This window comes from Misgurnus anguillicaudatus, chromosome 3 (assembly GCF_027580225.2).
Source record: "Misgurnus anguillicaudatus chromosome 3, ASM2758022v2, whole genome shotgun sequence".
NCBI classification, from domain to species: domain Eukaryota; kingdom Metazoa; phylum Chordata; class Actinopteri; order Cypriniformes; family Cobitidae; genus Misgurnus; species Misgurnus anguillicaudatus.
The window spans coordinates 13,937,112-13,957,287 of record NC_073339.2 but is presented as its reverse complement, the minus strand read 5'-3'; positions in this window follow the sequence as shown (position 1 = coordinate 13,957,287).

Genomic DNA, 20,176 nt, shown 5'->3' with positions numbered 1-20,176 from the left:
TTGTAGTCATTGGAGGAACGGTTGTCGTCGTTGGCGCAACATTTATGGTAATTGCAGTGATTTTGGTGATTGTTTGAGCAACTGCTCTTGTTGTTTGAGCAACAGTTCTGGTTGGTGGAGCAATTGTGGTGGTCATTGGAACAACCGTTGTGGTCATTGGAGCAAATGTTGTCATCGTTGGAGCAACAGATGTGGTCATTGGAGCAATAGTTTTGGTCGTTGTAGAACCAAATGTTGTCGTTGGAGTAATAGTTGTGGTCGTTGGAGGAACTGTTGTCGTCGTTGGAGCAAAAGATGTGGATGCTGGAGCAACAATTGTGGTCGTTGGAGCAACAGTTGTGGTCGTTGGAGCAACAGTTGTGGTAGTTGGATCAACTGTGGTTGTGGTCATTGGAGTAAAAGTTGTGGTCGTTTGAGCAACTGTGGTGGTCGTTGGATCAACCGCTGTGGTCGTTGGATCAACCGCTGTGGTCGTTGGATCAACCACTGTGGTCGTTGGAGCAACAGTTCTGGTGGTTGGAGCAACAGTTGTGGTCGTTGGAGCAACAGTTCTGGTCAATGGAGCAAAAGTTGTGGTCATTGGTCCAACAGTTGTGGTTGTTTGAGGAACTGTTGTGGTCGTTAGAGCAACAGTTTTGGTCATTGGACCAACAGTTGTTGTCGTTGGTGCAACAGTTGTGGTGGATGGACCAACTGTGGTGGTCATTGGATCAACCATTGTGGTTGTTGGAGCAACTGTAGTGGTGGTTGGAGCAACAGTTTTGGTGGTTGGAGCAACAGTTGTTGTTGTTGGAGGAACAGTTGTAGTGGTTGGAGGAACAGTTGTGGTGGTTGGAGGAACAGTTGTGGTGGTTGGAGGAACAGTTGTGGTCGTTGGAGCAACATTTATGGTTGTTGGAACAACAGTTGTGGTCAATGAAGCAACAGTTGTGGTCGTTGGTGCAACAGATGTGGTGGTTGGACCAACTGTGGTGGTCATTGAATCAACCGTTGTGGTCGTTGGAGCAAAAGTTGTGGTCATTGGTGCAACAGTTGTGGTCGTTGGTGCAACAGTTGTGAAGGTTGGACCAACTGTGGTGGTCATTGGACCAACAGTTGGGGTCATTTGAGGAACTGTTGTGGTCGTTGGAGCAACAGTTGTGGTCCTTGAAGCAACAGGTGAGGTCGTTGGTGCAACAGTTCTGGTGGTTGGACCAACACTTCTGGTGGTTGGACCAACAGTTGTGGTTGTTGGAGCAACAGTTGTGGTCGTTGGTGCAACAGTTGTGGTCGTTGGAGCAACAGTTGTCATCGTTGGAGCAACAGTTGTGGTGGTTGGAGCAACAGTTGTGGTCGTTGGAGCAACAGTTGTCATCGTTGGAGCAACATTTGTGGTAACTGCAGCAATTGTGGTGGTTGTTTGCACAACTGCTGTTGTTGTTTGAGCAACAGTTGTGGTTGTTGGAGCAACTGTGGTGGTCATTGGAACAACCGCTGTGGTCATTGGAGCAAATGTTGTCGTCGTTGGTGCAACAGTTGTGGTCGTTGGAGCAACAGTTGTGGTTGTTGGAGTAACAGTTGTGCTCGTTGGAGCAACAGTTTTGGTCATTGGAGCAAATGTTGTAATCGTTGGAGCAAATGTTGTCGTTGTTGGAGCAACAGTTGTGGTATTTGGAGCAACAGTTGTGGTAGTTTGAGCAACTGTTGTCGTCGTTGCAGCAACAGATGTGGTCGTTGGAGCAACAGTTTTGGTCGCTTGAGCAGAAGTTGTGGTTTTTGGAGAAACAGTTGTGTTCGTTTGAGGAACTGTTGTGGCCGTTGAAGCAACAGTTGTGGTGGTTGGAGCAACAGTTGTGGTCGTTGGAGCAACAGTTGTGGTTGTTGGACCAACAGTTGTGGTCATTGGAGCAACGGTTGTGGTTGTTGGAGCAAGTGTGGTGGTCAATGGAACAACCGCTGTGGTCGTTGGAGCAAATGTTGTCGTCGTTGGAGCAACAGTTGTGGTCGTTGGAGCAACAGTTGTGGTCGTTGGAGCAACATTTGTGGTTGTTGGAGCATTAGTTGTGGTCGTTTGAGCAACTGTTGTGGTCGTTGGAGTAACAGTTGTGGTCGTTGGAGCAACAGTTATGGTCGGTGGAGCAAATGTTGTTATCGTTGGACCAAATGTTGTCGTTGTTGGAGAAACAGTTGTGGTAGTTGGAGCAACAGTTTTGGTCGCTTGAGCAGAAGTTGTGGTTTTTGGAGTAACAGTTGTGTTCGTTTGAGGAACTGTTGTGGCCGTTGAAGCAACAGTTGTGGTCGTTGGAGCAACAGTTATGGTGGTTGGAGCAACAGTTGTTGTTATTGGAGCAACAGTTGTGGTCCTTGGAGCAACAGATGAGGTCATTTCAGCAGAAGTTGTGGTTTTTGGAGTAACAGTTGTGGTCGATGGAGCAACAGTTGTGGTCATTGGTGCAACAGTTCTGGTGGTTGGACCAACAGTTGTGGTCATTGAAGCAACAGTTGGGGTCGTTGGAGCAACAGTTGAGATGGTTGGACCAACTGTGGTGGTCATTGGATCAACCGTTGTGGTCAGTGAAGCAACAGTTGTGGTTGTTGGTGCAACAGTTGCGGTGGTTGGACCAATTGTGGTGGTCATTGAATCAACCGTTGTGGTCGTTAGTGGAACAGTTGTGATGGTTGGACCAACTGTGGTTGTCATTGGATCAACCGTTGTGGTCACTGGACCAACAGTTGTGGTCATTTGAGGAACTGTTGTGGTCGTTGGAGCAACAGGTGAGGTTGTTGGTGCAACAGTTCTGGTGGTTGGACCAACACTTCTGGTACTTGGACCAACAGTTGTGGTTGTTGGAGCAACAGTTGTGGTCGTTGGTGCAACAGTTGTGGTGGATGGACTAACTGTGGTGGTCATTGGATCAACCATTGTGGTTGTTGGAGCAACAGTTTTGGTGGTTGGAGCAACAGTTGTGGTCGTTGAAGCAACAGTTGTCATCGATGGAGCAACATTTGTGGTCGTTGGAGCAACAGCAGTGGTCATTGAAGCAACTGTTGTCGTCATTGGAGCAACAGATGTGGTCGTTGGAGCAATAGAAGTGGTCGTTGGAGCAAAAGATGTGGTTGTTGGAGCAAATGATGTCGTCGTTGGAGGAACTGTTGTCGTCGTTGGAGCAAAAGATGTGGTCGCTGGAGCAACATTTGTGGTCGTTGGAGCAACATTTGTGGTCGTTGGAGCAACAGTTGTGGTAGTTGGATTAACTATGGTTGTGGTCATTGGAGTAAAGGTTGTGGTCGTTTGAGCAACTGTTGTGGTCATTGGAGCAACAGTTTTGGTCGTTGGAGCAACAGTTTTGGTGATTGGTGCAACAGTTGTGGTCATTGGTGAAACAGTTTTGGTCATTTGAGCAGTAGTTGTGATTGTTAGATCAACAGTTGAGGTCGTTGGAGCAACAGTTGAGGTCATTGGAACAACAGTGGTGGTCGTTGGAGCAACGGTTGTGGTCATTGGAACAACAATTGTGGTCGTTGGAGCAACAGTTGTGGTCATTTGAGCAGCAGTTGTGGTCAATTTAGCAGCAGTTATGGTCATTGGAGCAACAGTTGGGGTGGTTGGAGCAACAGTTGTGGTCATTGGAGCAACAGTTGTGGTCAATGGAGCAAAAGTTTTGGTCATTGGTCCAACAGTTGTGGTTGTTTGAGGAACTGTTGTTGTCGTTGGAGCAACAATTTTGGTCATTGTAGCAACAGTTGTGGTGGTTGGTGCAACAGTTCTGATGGTTGGACCAACTGTGGTGGTCGTTGGATCAATCGCTGTGGTCGTTGGATCAACCATTGTGGTCGTTGGAGCAACAGTTGTGGTGGTTGGAGCAACAGTTGTGATCGTTGGAGCAACAGTTGTGGTTGTTGGTGCAACAGTTGCGGTGGTTGGACCAATTGTGGTAGTCATTGAATCAACCGTTGTGGTCGTTAGTGGAACAGTTGTGATGGTTGGACCAACTGTGGTTGTCATTGGATCAACCGTTGTGGTCACTGGACCAACAGTTGTGGTCATTTGAGGAACTGTTGTGGTCGTTGGAGCAACAGGTGAGGTTGTTGGTGCAACAGTTCTGGTGGTTGGACCAACACTTCTGGTGCTTGGACCAACAGTTGTGGTTGTTGGAGCAACAGTTGTGGTCGTTGGTGCAACAGTTGTGGTGGATGGACTAACTGTGGTGGTCATTGGATCAACCATTGTGGTTGTTGGAGCAACAGTTTTGGTGGTTGGAGCAACAGTTGTGGTCGTTGGAGCAACAGTTGTCATCGTTGGAGCAACATTTGTGGTCGTTGTAGCAACAGCTGTGGTCATTGAAGCAACTGTTGTCGTCATTGGAGCAACAGATGTGGTCATTGGAGCAATAGAAGTGGTCGTTGGAGCAAAAGATGTGGTTGTTGGAGCAAATGATGTCGTCGTTGGAGGAACTGTTGTCGTCGTTGGAGCAAAAGATGTGGTCGCTGGAGCAACATTTGTGGTCGTTGGAGCAACATTTGTGGTCGTTGGAGCAACAGTTGTGGTAGTTGGATTAACTATGGTTGTGGTCATTGGAGTAAAGGTTGTGGTCGTTTGAGCAACTGTTGTGGTCATTGGAGCAACAGTTTTGGTCGTTGGAGCAACAGTTTTGGTGATTGGTGCAACAGTTGTGGTCATTGGTGCAACACTTTTGGTCATTTGAGCAGCAGTTGTGGTTGTTAGATCAACAGTTGAGGTCGTTGGAGCAACAGTTGAGGTCATTGGAACAACAGTGGTGGTCGTTGGAGCAACGGTTGTGGTCATTGGAACAACAATTGTGGTCGTTGGAGCAACAGTTGTGGTCATTTGAGCAGCAGTTGTGGTCAATTTAGCAGCAGTTATGGTCATTGGAGCAACAGTTGGGGTGGTTGGAGCAACAGTTGTGGTCATTGGAGCAACAGTTGTGGTCAATGGAGCAAAAGTTTTGGTCATTGGTCCAACAGTTGTGGTTGTTTGAGGAACTGTTGTTGTCGTTGGAGCAACAATTTTGGTCATTGTAGCAACAGTTGTGGTGGTTGGTGCAACAGTTCTGATGGTTGGACCAACTGTGGTGGTCGTTGGATCAATCGCTGTTCTGGTCAATGGAGCAAAAGTTGTGGTCATTGGTCCAACAGTTGTGGTTGTTTGAGGAACTGTTGTGGTCGTTAGAGCAACAGTTTTGGTCATTGGACCAACAGTTGTTGTCGTTGGTGCAATAGTTCTGGTGGTTGGACCAACTGTGGTGGTCGTTGGATCAACCGCTGTGGTCGTTGGATCAACCATTGTGGTCGTTGGAGTAACAGTTGTGTTGGTTGGAGCAACAGTTGTGGTCAGTGAAGCAACAGTTGTGGTTGTTGGACCAATAGTTGTAGTCATTGGAGCAACGGTTGTTGTCGTTGGAGCAACATATGTGGTAATTGCAGTGATTTTGGTGGTTGTTTGAGCAACTGCTCTTGTTGTTTGAGCAAATGTTGTCGTCGTTGGAGCAACAGATGTGGTCGTTGGAGCAACATTTATGGTTGTTGGAACAACAGTTGTGGTCAATGAAGCAACAGTTGTGGTCGTTGGTGCAACAGTTGTGGTGGTTGGACCAACTGTGGTGGTCATTGAAACAACCGTTGTGGTCGTTGGAGCAAAAGTTTTGGTGATTGGTGCAACAGTTGTGGTCATTTGAGCAGACGTTGTGGTTGTTGGAGCTACAGTTGTGGTTGTTGGAGCAACAGTTATGGTCATTGGACTGACAGTTGTGGTCATTTGAGCAGAAGTTGTCGTCGTTGGCGAAATAGTTTTGGTGGTTGGAGCAACAGTTGTGGTTTTTTGAATAGTAGTTGTGGTTGTTGGATCAACTGTGGTGGTCGTTGGAGCAATAGCTGTGGTCGTTGGAGCAAATGTTGTCGTCGTTTGAGAAACAGTTCTGATAGTTGGAGCAACAGTTGTGGTTGTTGGAGCAACAGTTGTGGTCGTTGGTGCAACAGTTCTGGTGGTTGGACCAACTGTGGTGGTTGTTGGATCAACAGTTGTTGTCATTGTTACAACAGTTGTGGTCCTTGGAGCAACAGTTGTGGTCATTTCAGCAGAAGTTTTGGTTTTTGGAGTAACAGTTGTGGTCGATGGAGCAACAGTTGTGGTCGTTGGTGTAACCGTTCTGGTGGTTGGGCCAACAGTTCTGGTCATTGAGGCAACCGTTGTGGTCGTTGGAGCAACATTTATGGTTGTTGGAACAACAGTTGTGGTCAATGAAGCAACAGTTGTGGTCGTTAGTGCAACAGTTGTGCTGGTTGGACCAACTGTGGTGGTCATTGAATCAACCGTTGTGGTCGTTGGAGCAAAAGTTGTGGTCGTTGGTGCAACAGTTGTGGTCGTTGGTGCAACAGTTGTGATGGTTGGACCAACTGTGGTGGTCATTGGACCAACAGTTGTGGTCATTTGAGGAACTGTTGTGGTCGTTGGAGCAACAGTTGTGGTCCTTGTAGCAACAGTTCTGGTGGTTGGACCAACACTTCTGCTGGTTGGACCAACAGTTGTGGTTGTTGGAGCAACAGTTGTGGTCCTTGGTGCAACAGTTGTGGTGGATGGACCAACTGTGGTGGTCGTTGGATCAACCATTGTGGTGGTTGGAGCAACAGTTGTTGTTGGAGCAACAGTTGTCATCGTTGGAGCAACAGTTGGGGTGGTTGGAGCAACAGTTGTGGTCGTTGGAGCAACAGTTGTCATCGTTGGAGCAACATTTGTGGTAACTGCAGCAATTGTGGTGGTTGTTTGCACAACTGCTGTTGTTGTTTGAGCAACAGTTGTTGTTGGAGCAACAGTTGTTGTTGGAGCAACAGTTGTTGTTGGAGCAACAGTTGTGGTCGTTGGAGCAAATGTTGTTGTCGTTGGAGCAAAAGTTGTGGTCGTTGGAGCAACAGTTGTGGTTGTTGGAGTAACAGTTGTGCTCGTTGGAGCAACAGTTTTGGTCATTGGAGCAAATGTTGTAATCGTTGGAGCAAATGTTGTCATTGTTGGAGCAACAGTTTTGATAGTTGGAGCAACAGTTGTGGTAGTTGGAGCAACTGTTGTCGTCGTTGCAGCAACAGATGTGGTTGTTGGAGCAACAGTTTTGGTCGCTTGAGCAGAAGTTGTGGTTTTTGGAGAAACAGTTGTGTTCGTTTGAGGAACTGCTGTGGCCGTTGAAGCAACAGATGTGGTGGTTGGAGCAACAGTTGTGGTCGTTGGAGCAACAGTTGTGGTTGTTGGACCAACAGTTGTGGTCATTGGAGCAACGGTTGGCATCGTTGGAGCAACATTTGTGGTAATTTCAGCGATTGTGGTGGTTGTTTGCACAACTGCTGTAGTTGTTTGAGCAACAGTTGTGGTTGTTGGAGCAACATTTGTGGTCGTTGAAGCAACATTTGTGGTCGTTGGAGCAACAGTTGTGGTGGTTTGAGCAACTGTTGTGGTCGTTGGAGTAACAGTTGTGGTCGTTGGAGCAACAGTTGTGGTCGGTGGAGCAAATGTTGTTATCGTTGGACCAAATGTTGTCATTGTTGGAGGAACAGTTGTTGTGGTTGGAGCAACAGTTGTTGTGGTTGGAGCAACAGTTGTTGTTGTTGGAGCAACAGTTGTAGTGGTTGGAGCAACAGTTGTTGTTGTTGGAGCAACAGTTGTGGTCCTTGGTGCAACAGTTGTGGTCATTTCAGCAGAAGTTGTGGTTTTTGGAGTAACAGTTGTGGTCGATGGAGCAACAGTTGTAGTCGTTGGTGCAACAGTTCTGGTGGTTGGACCAACAGTTGTGGTCATTGAAGCAACAGTTGTGGTCGTTGGTGCAACAGTTGTGATGGTTGGACCAAATGTGGTGGTCATTGGATCAACCGTTGTGGTCATTGGACCAACAGTTGTGGTCATTTGAGGAACTGTTGTGGTCGTTGGAGCAACAGTTGTGGTCCTTGGAGCAACAGGTGAGGTTGTTGGTGCAACAGTTCTGGTGGTTGGACCAACAGTTGTGGTCATTGAAGCAACAGTTGTGGTTGTTGGACCAACAGTTGTGGTCATTTGAGGAACTGTTGTGGTCGTTGGAGCAACAGTTGTGGTCCTTGAAGCAACAGGTGAGGTCGTTGGTGCAACAGTTCTGGTGGTTGGACCAACACTTCTGGTGGTTGGACCAACAGTTGTGGTTGTTGGAGCAACAGTTGTGGTGGATGGACCAACTGTGGTGGTCGTTGGATCAACCATTGTGGTTGTTGGAGCAACAGTTGTGGTGGTTGGAGCAACAGTTGTGGTCGTTGGAGCAACAGTTGTCATCGTTGGAGCAACAGTTGTGGTCGTTGGAGCAACAGTTGTCATCGTTGGAGCAACATTTGTGGTAACTGCAGCAATTGTGGTGGTTGTTTGCACAACTGCTGTTGTTGTTTGAGCAACAGTTGTGGTTGTTGGAGCAACTGTGGTGGTCATTGGAACAACCGCTGTGGTCATTGGAGCAAATGTTGTCGTCGTTGGTGCAACAGTTGTGGTTGTTGGAGCAAGTGTTGTGGTTGTTGGAGCAACTGTTGTGGTAGTTGGAGCAACAGTAGTGGTTGTTGGAGTAACAGTAGTGGTTGTTGGAGCAACAGTTTTGGTCATTGGAGCAAATGTTGTAATCGTTGGAGCAAAAGTTGTCGTTGTTGGAGCAACAGTTGTGGTAGTTGGAGCAACAGTTGTGGTAGTTGGAGCAACTGTTGTCGTCGTTGCAGCAACAGATGTGGTCGTTGGAGCAACAGTTTTGGTCGCTTGAGCAGAAGTTGTGGTTTTTGGAGAAACAGTTGTGTTCGTTTGAGGAACTGTTGTGGCCGTTGAAGCAACAGTTGTGGTGGTTGAAGCAACAGTTGTGGTGGTTGGAGCAACAGTTGTGGTTGTTGTACCAACAGTTGTGGTCATTGGAGCAACGGTTCTGGTTGTTGGAGCAAGTGTGGTGGTCATTGGAACAACCGCTGTGGTCGTTGGAGCAAATGTTGTCTTCGTTGGAGCAACAGTTGTGGTGGATGGAGCAACAGTTGTTGTTGTTGGAGAAACAGTTGTGGTGGTTTGAGCAACTGTTGTTGTTGGAGCAACAGTTGTTGTTGGAGCAACAGTTGTGGTCGGTGGAGCAAATGTTGTTATCGTTGGACCAAATGTTGTTGTTGTTGGAGAAACAGTTGTGGTAGTTGGAGCAACAGTTTTGGTCGCTTGAGCAGAAGTTGTGGTTTTTGGAGTAGCAGTTGTGTTCGATTGAGGAACTGTTGTGGCCGTTGAAGCAACAGTTGTGGTCGTTGGAGCAACAGTTATGGTGGTTGGAGCAACAGTTGTTGTTATTGGAGCAACAGTTGTGGTCCTTGGTGCAACAGTTGTGGTAATTTCAGCAGATGTTGTGGTTTTTGGAGTAACAGTTGTGGTCGATGGAGCAACAGTTGTGGTCTTTGGTGCAACAGTTCTGGTGGTTGGACCAACAGTTGTGGTCATTGAAGCAACAGTTGTGGTCGTTGGTGCAACAGTTGAGGTGGTTGGACCAACTGTGGTGGTCATTGGATCAACCGTTGTGGTCATTGAAGCAACAGTTGTGGTTGTTGGTGCAACAGTTGCGGTGGTTGGACCAATTGTGGTGGTCATTGAATCAACCATTGTGGTCATTGGAGCAACAGTTGTGGTCGTTAGTGGAACAGTTGTGATGGTTGGACCAACTGTGGTGGTCCTTGGAGCAACAGGTGAGGTTGTTGGTGCAACAGTTCTGGTGGTTGGACCAACACTTCTGGTGGTTGGACCAACAGTTGTGGTTGTTGGAGCAACAGTTGTGGTCGTTGGTGCGACAGTTGTGGTGGATGGACTAACTGTGGTGGTCGTTGGATCAACCATTTTGGTTGTTGGAGCAACAGTTGTGATTGTTGGACCAACAGTTGTAGTCATTGGAGCAACATTTGTGGTAATTGCAGCGATTGTGGTGGTTGTTTGCGCAACTGCTGTTGTTGTTTGAGCAACAGTTGTGGTTGTTGGAGCAACTGTGGTAGTCATTGGAACAACCGCTGTGGTCATTGTAGCAAATGTTGTCATCGTTGGAGCAACAGTTGTGGTCGTTGGAGCAACAGTTGTGGTTGTTGGAGCAACAGTTGTGGTCGTTGGAGCAAATGTTGCCATCGTTGGAGACAATGTTGGCGTTGTTGGAGCAACAGTTGTGGTAGTTGGAGCGACAGTTTTGGTCGTTGGAGCAACTGTTGTAGTCGTTGCAGCAACAGATGTGGTCGTTTGAGCAACAGTTTTGGTCGCTTGAGCAGAAGTTGTGGTTTTTGGAGAAACATTTGTGTTCGTTTGAGGAACTGTTGTGGCCATTGAAGCAAAAGTTGTGGTTTTTGGAGTAACAGTTGTGTTCGTTTGTGGAACTGTTGTGGTCGTTAAAGCAACAGTTGTTGTCGTTGGAGCAACAGTTGTGGTCATTGGAGCAACAGTTGTGGTCGTTGAAGCAACAGTTGTGGTCTTTGGAGCAACTGTGGTTGTGGTCTTTGGAGTAACAGTTGTGGTCGTTTGAGCAATTGTTGTAGTCGTTGGAGCAACAGTTGTGGTTGTTGGAGCAACAGTTTTGGTGATTGCTGCAACAGTGGTAGTCATTTGAGCAGAAGTTGTTTTTGTTGGATTAACGGATGAGGTCGTTGGAGCAACAGTTTTGGTCATTGGACTAAAAGTTGTGGTCATTTGAGGAACTTTTGTTGTCATTGGACCAACAGTTGTTGTTGTTGCAGAAACAGTTGTGGTCATTGGAAAAACACTTGTGGTCGTTGGAGCAACAGTTGTTGTTGGAGCAACAGTTGTTGTTGGTGGAACAACAGTTGTAGTGGTCGGAGCAACAGTTGTGGTTGGAGCAACAGTTGTGGTCAATGGAGCAAAAGTTGTGGTCATTGGTCCAACAGTTGTGGTTGTTTGAGGAACTGTTGTGGTCGTTGGAGCAACAGTTTTGGTCATTGGAGCAACAGCTGTGGTCGTTGGTGCAACAGTTCTGGTGGTTGGACCAACTGTGGTGGTCGTTGGATCAACCGCTGTGGTCGTTGGATCAACCATTGTGGTCGTTGGAGCAACAGTTGTGGTGGTTGGAGCAACAGATGTGGTCGTTGGAGCTACAGTTGTGGTTGTTGGACCAATAGTTGTAGTCATTGGAGCAACATTTGTGGTAATTGCAGTGATTTTGGTGATCGCTGTGGTCGTTGGATCAACCATTGTGGTCGTTGGAGCAACCGTTTTAGTGATTGTTGCAACAGTTGTAGTCATTTGAGCAGAAGTTGTGGTTGATGTATCAACAGTTGAGGGCGTTGGAGCAACAGTTGTGGTCATTTGAGCAACAGTTGTGGTCCTTGGAGCAACAGTTGTGGTCATTTCAGCAGAAGTTGTGGTTTTTCGAGTAACAGTTGTGGTCGATGGAGCAACAGTTGTGGTCGTTGGTGCAACAGTTCTGGTGGTTGGACCAACAGTTGTGGTCATTGAAGCAACAGTTGTGGTTGTTGGTGCAACAGTTGAGGTGGTTAGAGCAACTGTGGTGGTCATTGGATCAACCGTTGTGGTCGTTGGAGCAACATTTATGGTTGTTGGAACAACAGTTGTGGTCATTGAAGCAACAGTTGTGGTCGTTGGTGCAACAGTTGTGGTGGTTGGACCAACTGTGGTGTTCATTGAATCAACCGTTGTGGTCGTTAGAGCAACAGTTGTGGTCATTGGTGCAACAGTTGTGGTCATTTCAGCAGAAGTTGTGGTTTTTCGAGTAACAGTTGTGGTCGATGGAGCAACAGTTGTGGTCGTTGGTGCAACAGTTCTGGTGGTTGGACCAACAGTTGTGGTCATTGAAGCAACAGTTGTGGTTGTTGGTGCAACAGTTGAGGTGATTGGACCAACTGTGGTGGTCATTGGATCAACCGTTGTGGTCGTTGGAGCAACATTTATGGTTGTTGGAACAACAGTTGTGGTCATTGAAGCAACAGTTGTGGTCGTTGGTGCAACAGTTGTGGTGGTTGGACCAACTGTGGTGTTCATTGAATCAACCGTTGTGGTCGTTGGAGCAACAGTTGTGGTCATTAGTGCAACAGTTGTGATGGTTGGACCAACTGTGGTGGTCATTGGATAAACCTTTGTGGTCATTGGACCAACAGTTGTGGTCATTTGAGGAACTCTTGTGGTCGTTGGAGCAACAGTTGTGGTCCTTGGAGCAACAGGGGAGGTTGTTGGTGCAACAGTTCTGGTGGTTGGACCAACACTTCTGGCGGTTGGACCAACAGTTGTGGTTGTTGGAGAAACAGTTGTGTTCGTTGGTGCGACAGTTCTGGTGGATGGACCAACTGTGGTGGTCGTTGGATCAACCATTGTGGTTGTTGGAGCAACTGTTGTGGTGGTTGGAGCAATAGTAGCGGTTGATGGAGCAAGTGTTGGGGTTGTTGGACCAACAGTAGTAGTCATTGGAGCAACGGTTGTCATCGTTGGAGCAACATTTGTGGTAATTGCAGCGAATGTGGTGGTTGTTTGCGCAACTGCTGTTGTTGTTTGAGCAACAGTTGTGGTTGTTGGAGCAACTGTTGTGGTCATTGGAGCAAGTGTTGTGGTTGTTGGAGCAAGTGTTGTGGTTGTTGGAGCAAGTGTTGTGGTGGTTGGAGCAACTGTTGTGGTTGTTGGAGCAACAGTAGTGGTTGTTGGAGCAAGTGTTGTAGTTGTTGGAGCAAGTGTTGTCGTTGTTGGAGCAAGGGTTGTGGTGGTTGGAGCAACTGTTGTGGAGGTTGGAGCAAGTGTTGTGGTCGTTGGAGCAAGTGTTGTGGTTGTTGCAGCAACAGATGTGGTCGTTTGAGCAACAGTTTTGGTCGCCTGAAAAGAAGTTGTGGTTTTTGGAGAAACAGTTGTATTCGTTTGAGGAACTGTTGTGGCCGTTGAAGCAACAGTTGTGGTCGTTGGAGCAACAGTTGTGGTCGTTGGAGCAACAGTTGTTGTCATTGGAGCAACAGTTGTGGTCATTGGAGCAACAGTTGTGGTCATTTCAGCAGAAGTTGTGGTTTTTGGAGTAACAGTTGTGTTCGTTTGAGGAACTGTTGTGGTCGTTAAAGCAAAAGTTGTTGTCGTTGGAGCAACAGTTGTGGTTGTTGGAGCAACAGTTTTGGTGATTGCTGCAACAGTGGTGGTCATTTGAGCAGAAGTTGTTTTTGTTGGATTAACGGATGAGGTCGTTGGAGCAACAGTTTTGGTCATTGGACTTAAAGTTGTGGTCATTTGAGGAACTTTTGTTGTCATTGGACCAACAGTTGTTGTTGTTGCAGAAACAGTTGTGGTCATTGGAAAAACACTTGTGGTCGTTGGAGCAACAGTTGTGGTCGTTGGAGCAACAGTTGTGGTCGTTGGAGCAACAGTTGTGGTGGTTAGAGCAACAGTTGTGGTCGATGGAGCAACAGTTGTGGTCAATGGAGCAAAAGTTGTGGTCATTGGTCCAACAGTTGTGGTTGTTTGAGGAACTGTTGTGGTCGTTGGAGCAACAGTTTTGGTCATTGGAGCAACAGCTGTGGTCGTTGGTGCAACAGTTCTGGTGGTTGGACCAACTGTGGTGGTCGTTGGATCAACCGCTGTGGTCGTTGGATCAACCATTGTGGTCGTTGGAGCAACAGTTGTGGTGGTTGGAGCAACAGTTGTGGTCGTTGGAGCTACAGTTGTGGTTGTTGGACCAATAGTTGTAGTCATTGGAGCAACATTTGTGGTAATTGCAGTGATTTTGGTGATCGCTGTGGTCGTTGGATCAACCATTGTGGTCGTTGGAGCAACAGTTTTGGTGATTGGTGCAACAGTTGTAGTCATTTGAGCAGAAGTTGTGGTTGATGGATCAACAGTTGAGGGCGTTGGAGCAACAGTTGTGGTCATTTGAGCAACAGTTGTGGTCCTTGGAGCAACAGTTGTGGTCATTTCAGCAGAAGTTGTGGTTTTTCGAGTAACAGTTGTGGTCGATGGAGCAACAGTTGTGGTCGTTGGTGCAACAGTTCTGGTGGTTGGACCAACAGTTGTGGTCATTGAAGCAACAGTTGTGGTTGTTGGTGCAACAGTTGAGGTGGTTGGACCAACTGTGGTGGTCATTGGATCAACCCTTGTGGTCGTTGGAGCAACATTTATGGTTGTTGGAACAACAGTTGTGGTCATTGAAGCAACAGTTGTGGTCGTTGGTGCAACAGTTGTGGTGGTTGGACCAACTGTGGTGGTCATTGGATCAACCTTTGTGGTCATTGGACCAACAGTTGTGGTCATTTGAGGAACTGTTGTGGTCGTTGGAGCAACAGTTGTGGTCCTTGGAGCAACAGGGGAGGTTGTTGGTGCAACAGTTCTGGTGGTTGGACCAACACTTCTGGTGGTTGGACCAACAGTTGTGGTTGTTGGAGAAACAGTTGTGGTCGTTGGTGCGACAGTTGTGGTGGATGGACCAACTGTGGTGGTCGTTGGATCAACCATTGTGGTTGTTGGAGCAACAGTTGCGGTCGTTGGAGCAATAGTTGTGGTTGTTGGACCAACAGTTGTAGTCATTGGAGCAACGGTTGTCATCGTTGGAGCAACATTTGTGGTAATTGCAGCGATTGTGGTGGTTGTTTGCGCAACTGCTGTTGTTGTTTGAGCAACAGTTGTGGTTGTTGGAGCAACTGTGGTGGTCATTGGAACAACCGCTGTGGTCGTTTGAGCAAATGTTGTCGTCGTTGGAGCAACAGTTGTGGTCGTTGGAGCAACAGTTGTGGTTGTTGGAGCAACAGTTGTGGTCGATGGAGCAAATGTTGTCATCGTTGGAGCAAATGTTGTCGTTGTTGGAGCAACAGTTGTAGTCATTGGAGCAACTGTTGTCGTCGTTGCAGCAACAGATGTGGTCGTTTGAGCAACAGTTTTGGTCGCCTGAAAAGAAGTTGTGGTTTTTGGAGAAACAGTTGTATTCGTTTGAGGAACTGTTGTGGCCGTTGAAGCAACAGTTGTGGTCGTTGGAGCAACAGTTGTGGTCGTTGGAGCAACAGTTGTTGTCATTGGAGCAACAGTTGTGATCATTGGAGCAACAGTTGTGGTCATTTCAGCAGAAGTTGTGGTTTTTGGAGTAACAGTTGTGTTCGTTTGAGGAACTGTTGTGGTCATTAAAGCAACTGTTGTGGTAGTTGGAGCAACAGTTGTGGTTGTTGGAGCAACAGTTGTGGTGGTTGGAGCAACAGTTGTGGTTGTTGGAGCAAGTGTTGTAGTTGTTGGAGCAAGTGTTGTCGTTGTTGGAGCAACTGTTGTAGTCATTGGAGCAACTGTTGTCGTCGTTGCAGCAACAGATGTGGTCGTTTGAGCAACAGTTTTGGTCGCCTGAAAAGAAGTTGTGGTTTTTGGAGAAACAGTTGTATTCGTTTGAGGAACTGTTGTGGCCGTTGAAGCAACAGTTGTGGTCGTTGGAGCAACAGTTGTGGTCGTTGGAGCAACAGTTGTTGTCATTGGAGCAACAGTTGTGGTCATTGGAGCAACAGTTGTGGTCATTTCAGCAGAAGTTGTGGTTTTTGGAGTAACAGTTGTGTTCGTTTGAGGAACTGTTGTGGTCATTAAAGCAACAGTTGTTGTCGTTGGAGCAACAGTTGTGGTTGTTGGAGCAACAGTTTTGGTGATTGCTGCAACAGTGGTGGTCATTTGAGCAGAAGTTGTTTTTGTTGGATTAACGGATGAGGTCGTTGGAGCAACAGTTTTGGTCATTGGACTAAAAGTTGTGGTCATTTGAGGAACTTTTGTTGTCATTGGACCAACAGTTGGTTTTGTTGCAGAAACAGTTGTGGTCATTGGAAAAACACTTGTGGTCGTTGGAGCAACAGTTGTGGTCGTTGGAGCAACAGTTGTGGTGGTTGGAGCAACAGTTGTGGTCGATGGAGCAACAGTTGTGGTCAATGGAGCAAAAGTTGTGGTCATTGGTCCAACAGTTGTGGTTGTTTGAGGAACTGTTGTGGTTGTTGGAGCAACAGTTTTGGTCATTGGAGCAACAGCTGTGGTCGTTGGTGCAACAGTTCTGGTGGTTGGAACACCTGTGGTGGTCGTTGGATCAACCGCTGTGGTCGTTGGATCAACCATTGTGGTCGTTGGAGCAACAGTTGTGGTGGTTGGAGCAACAGTTGTGTTCGTTGGAGCTACAGTTGTGGTTGTTGGACCAATAGTTGTAGTCATTGGAGCAACATTTGTGGTAATTGCAGTGATTTTGGTGATCGCTGTGGTCGTTGGATCAACCATTGTGGTCATTGGAGCAACATTTTTGGTGATTGGTGCAACAGTTGTAGTCATTTGAGCAGAAGTTGTGGTTGATGGATCAACAGTTGAGGGCGTTGGAGCAACAGTTGTGGTTATTTGAGCAACAGTTGTGGTCCTTGGAGCAACAGTTGTGGTCATTTCAGCAGAAGTTGTGGTTTTTCGAGTAACAGTTGTGGTCGATGGAGCAACAGTTGTGGTCGTTGGTGCAACAGTTCTGGTGGTTGGACCAACAGTTGTGGTCATTGAAGCAACAGTTGTGGTTGTTGGTGCAACAGTTGAGGTGGTTGGACCAACAGTGGTGGTCATTGGATCAACCGTTGTGGTCGTTGGAGCAACATTTATGGTTGTTGGAACAACAGTTCTGGTCATTGAAGCAACAGTTGTGGTCGTTGGTGCAACAGTTGTGGTGGTTGGACCAACTGTGGTGTTCATTGAATCAACCGTTGTGGTCGTTGGAGCAACAGTTGTGGTCATTGGTGCAACAGTTGTGATGGTTGGACCAACTGTGGTGGTCATTGGATCAACCTTTGTGGTCATTGGACCAACAGTTGTGGTCATTTGAGGAACTGTTGTGGTCGTTGGAGCAACAGTTGTGGTCCTTGGAGCAACAGGGGAGGTTGTTGGTGCAACAGTTCTGGTGGTTTGACCAACACTTCTGGCGGTTGGACCAACAGTTGTGGTTGTTGGAGAAACAGTTGTGGTCGTTGGTGCGACAGTTGTGGTGGATGGACCAACTGTGGTGGTCGTTGGATCAACCATTGTGGTTGTATGAGCAACAGTTGTGGTGGTTGGAGCAACAGTTGCGGTCGTTGGAGCAACAGTTGTGGTTGTTGGACCAACAGTAGTAGTCATTGGAGCAACGGTTGTCATCGTTGGAGCAACATTTGTGGTAATTGCAGCGAATGTGGTGGTTGTTTGCGCAACTGCTGTTGTTGTTTGAGCAACAGTTGTGGTTGTTGGAGCAACTGTGGTGGTCATTGGAACAACCGCTGTGGTTGTTGGAGCAAATGTTGTGGTCGTTGGAGCAAGTGTTGTGGTTGTTGGAGCAAGTGTTGTGGTAGTTGGAGCAACAGTAGTGGTTGATGGAGCAAGTGTTGTGGTTGTTGGAGCAAGTGTTGTGGTTGTTGGAGCAACTGTTGTGGTACTTGGAGCAACAGTAGTGGTTGTTGGAGCAACTGTTGTCGTCGTTGCAGCAACAGATGTGGTCGTTTGAGCAACAGTTTTGGTCGCCTGAAAAGAAGTTGTGGTTTTTGGAGAAACAGTTGTATTCGTTTGAGGAACTGTTGTGGCCGTTGAAGCAACAGTTGTGGTCGTTGGAGCAACAGTTGTGGTCGTTGGAGCAACAGTTGTTGTCATTGGAGCAACAGTTGTGGTCATTGGAGTAACAGTTGTGGTCATTTCAGCAGAAGTTGTGGTTTTTGGAGTAACAGTTGTGTTCGTTTGAGGAACTGTTGTGGTCGTTAAAGCAAAAGTTGTTGTCGTTGGAGCAACAGTTGTGGTTGTTGGAGCAACAGTTTTGGTGATTGCTGCAACAGTGGTGGTCATTTGAGCAGAAGTTGTTTTTGTTGGATTAACGGATGAGGTCGTTGGAGCAACAGTTTTGGTCATTGGACTAAAAGTTGTGGTCATTTGAGGAACTTTTGTTGTCATTGGACCAACTGTTGTGGTTGTTGCAGCAACAGTTGTGGTTGTTAGAGCAACAGTTGTGGTCGTTGGAGCAACAGTTGTTGTTGTTGGAGCAACAGTTGTGGTGGTTGGAGCAACAGTTGTGGTGGTTGGAGCAACAGTTGTGGTGGTTGGAGCAACAGTTGTGGTTGTTGGAGCAACAGTTGTGGTCAATGGAGCAAAACTTGTGGTCATTGGTCCAACAGTTGTGGTTGTTTGAGGAACTGTTGTGGTCGTTGGAGCAACAGTTTTGGTCCTTGGAGCAACAGCTGTGGTCGTTGGTGCAACAGTTCTGGTGGTTGGACCAACTGTGGTGGTTGTTGGATCAACCGCTGTGGTCGTTGGATCAACCATTGTGGTCGTTGGAGCAACAGTTGTGGTGGTTGGAGCAACAGTTGTGGTCGTTGGAGCTACAGTTGTGGTTGTTGGACCAATAGTTGTAGTCATTGGAGCAACATTTGTGGTAATTGCAGTGATTTTGGTGATCGCTGTGGTCGTTGGATCAACCATTGTGGTCGTTGCAACAACAGTTTTGGTGATTGGTGCAACAGTTGTAGTCATTTGAGCAGAAGTTGTGGTTGATGGATCAACAGTTGAGGGCGTTGGAGCAACAGTTGTGGTCATTTGAGCAACAGTTGTTGTCCTTGGAGCAACAGTTGTGGTCATTTCAGCAGAATTTGTGGTTTTTCGAGTAACAGTTGTGGTCGATGGAGCAACAGTTGTGGTCGTTGATGCAACAGTTCTGGTGGTTGGACCAACAGTTCTGGTGGTTGGACCAACAGTTGTGGTCATTGAAGCAACAGTTGTGGTTGTTGGTGCAACAGTTTTGGTCATTGGACTAAAAGTTGTGGTCATTTGAGGAACTTTTGTTGTCATTGGACCAACAGTTGTTGTTGTTGCAGAAACAGTTGTGGTCATTGGAAAAACACTTGTGGTCGTTGGAGCAACAGTTGTGGTCGTTGGAGCAACAGTTGTGGTCGTTGGAGCAACAGTTGTGGTCGATGGAGCAACAGTTGTGGTCAATGGAGCAAAAGTTGTGGTCATTGGTCCAACAGTTGTGGTTGTTTGAGGAACTGTTGTGGTCGTTGGAGCAACAGTTTTGGTCATTGGAGCAACAGCTGTGGTCGTTGGTGCAACAGTTCTGGTGGTTGGACCAACTGTGGTGGTCGTTGGATCAACCGCTGTGGTCGTTGGATCAACCATTGTGGTCGTTGGAGCAACAGTTGGGGTGGTTGGAGCAACAGTTGTGGTCATTGGAGCTACAGTTGTGGTCGTTGGTGCAACAGTTCTGGTGGTTGGACCAACTGTGGTGGTCATTGGATCAACCGTTGTGGTCGTTGGAGCAACATTTATGGTTGTTGGTGCAACAGTTGTGATGGTTGGACCAACTGTGGTGGTCATTGGATCAACCTTTGTGGTCATCGGACCAACAGTTGTGATCATTTGAGGAACTGTTGTGGTCATTGGAGCAACAGTTGTGGTCGTTGGTGCAACAGTTGTGGTGGTTGGACCAACTGTGGTGTTCATTGAATCAACCGTTGTGGTCGTTGGAGCAACAGTTGTGGTCATTGGTGCAACAGTTGTGATGGTTGGACCAACTGTGGTGGTCATTGGATCAACCTTTGTGGTCATCGGACCAACAGTTGTGATCATTTGAGGAACTGTTGTGGTCATTGGAGCAACAGTTGTGGTCCTTGGAGCAACAGGGGAGGTTGTTGGTGCAACAGTTCTGGTGGTTGGACCAACACTTCTGGTGGTTGGACCAACAGTTGTGGTTGTTGGAGAAACAGTTGTGGTCGTTGGTGCGACAGTTGTGGTGGATGGACCAACTGTGGTGGTCGTTGGATCAACCATTGTGTTTGTTGGAGCAACAGTTGTGGTGGTTGGAGCAACAGTTGCGGTCGATGGAGCAACAGTTGTGGTTGTTGGAGCAACAGTTGTGGTCGATGGAGCAAATGTTGTCATCGTTGGAGCAAATGTTGTCGTTGTTGGAGCAACAGTTGTGGTAGTTGGAGCAACAGTTGTGGTCATTGGAGCAACTGTTGTCGTCGTTGCAGCAACAGATGTGGTCGTTTGAGCAACAGTTTTGGTCGCCTGAAAAGAATTTGTGGTTTTTGGAGAAACAGTTGTATTCGTTTGAGGAACTGTTGTGGCCGTTGAAGCAACAGTTGTGGTCGTTGGAGCAACAGTTGTGGTCGTTGGAGCAACAGTTGTTGTCATTGGAGCAACAGTTGTGGTCATTGGAGCAACAGTTGTGGTCATTTCAGCAGAAGTTGTGGTTTT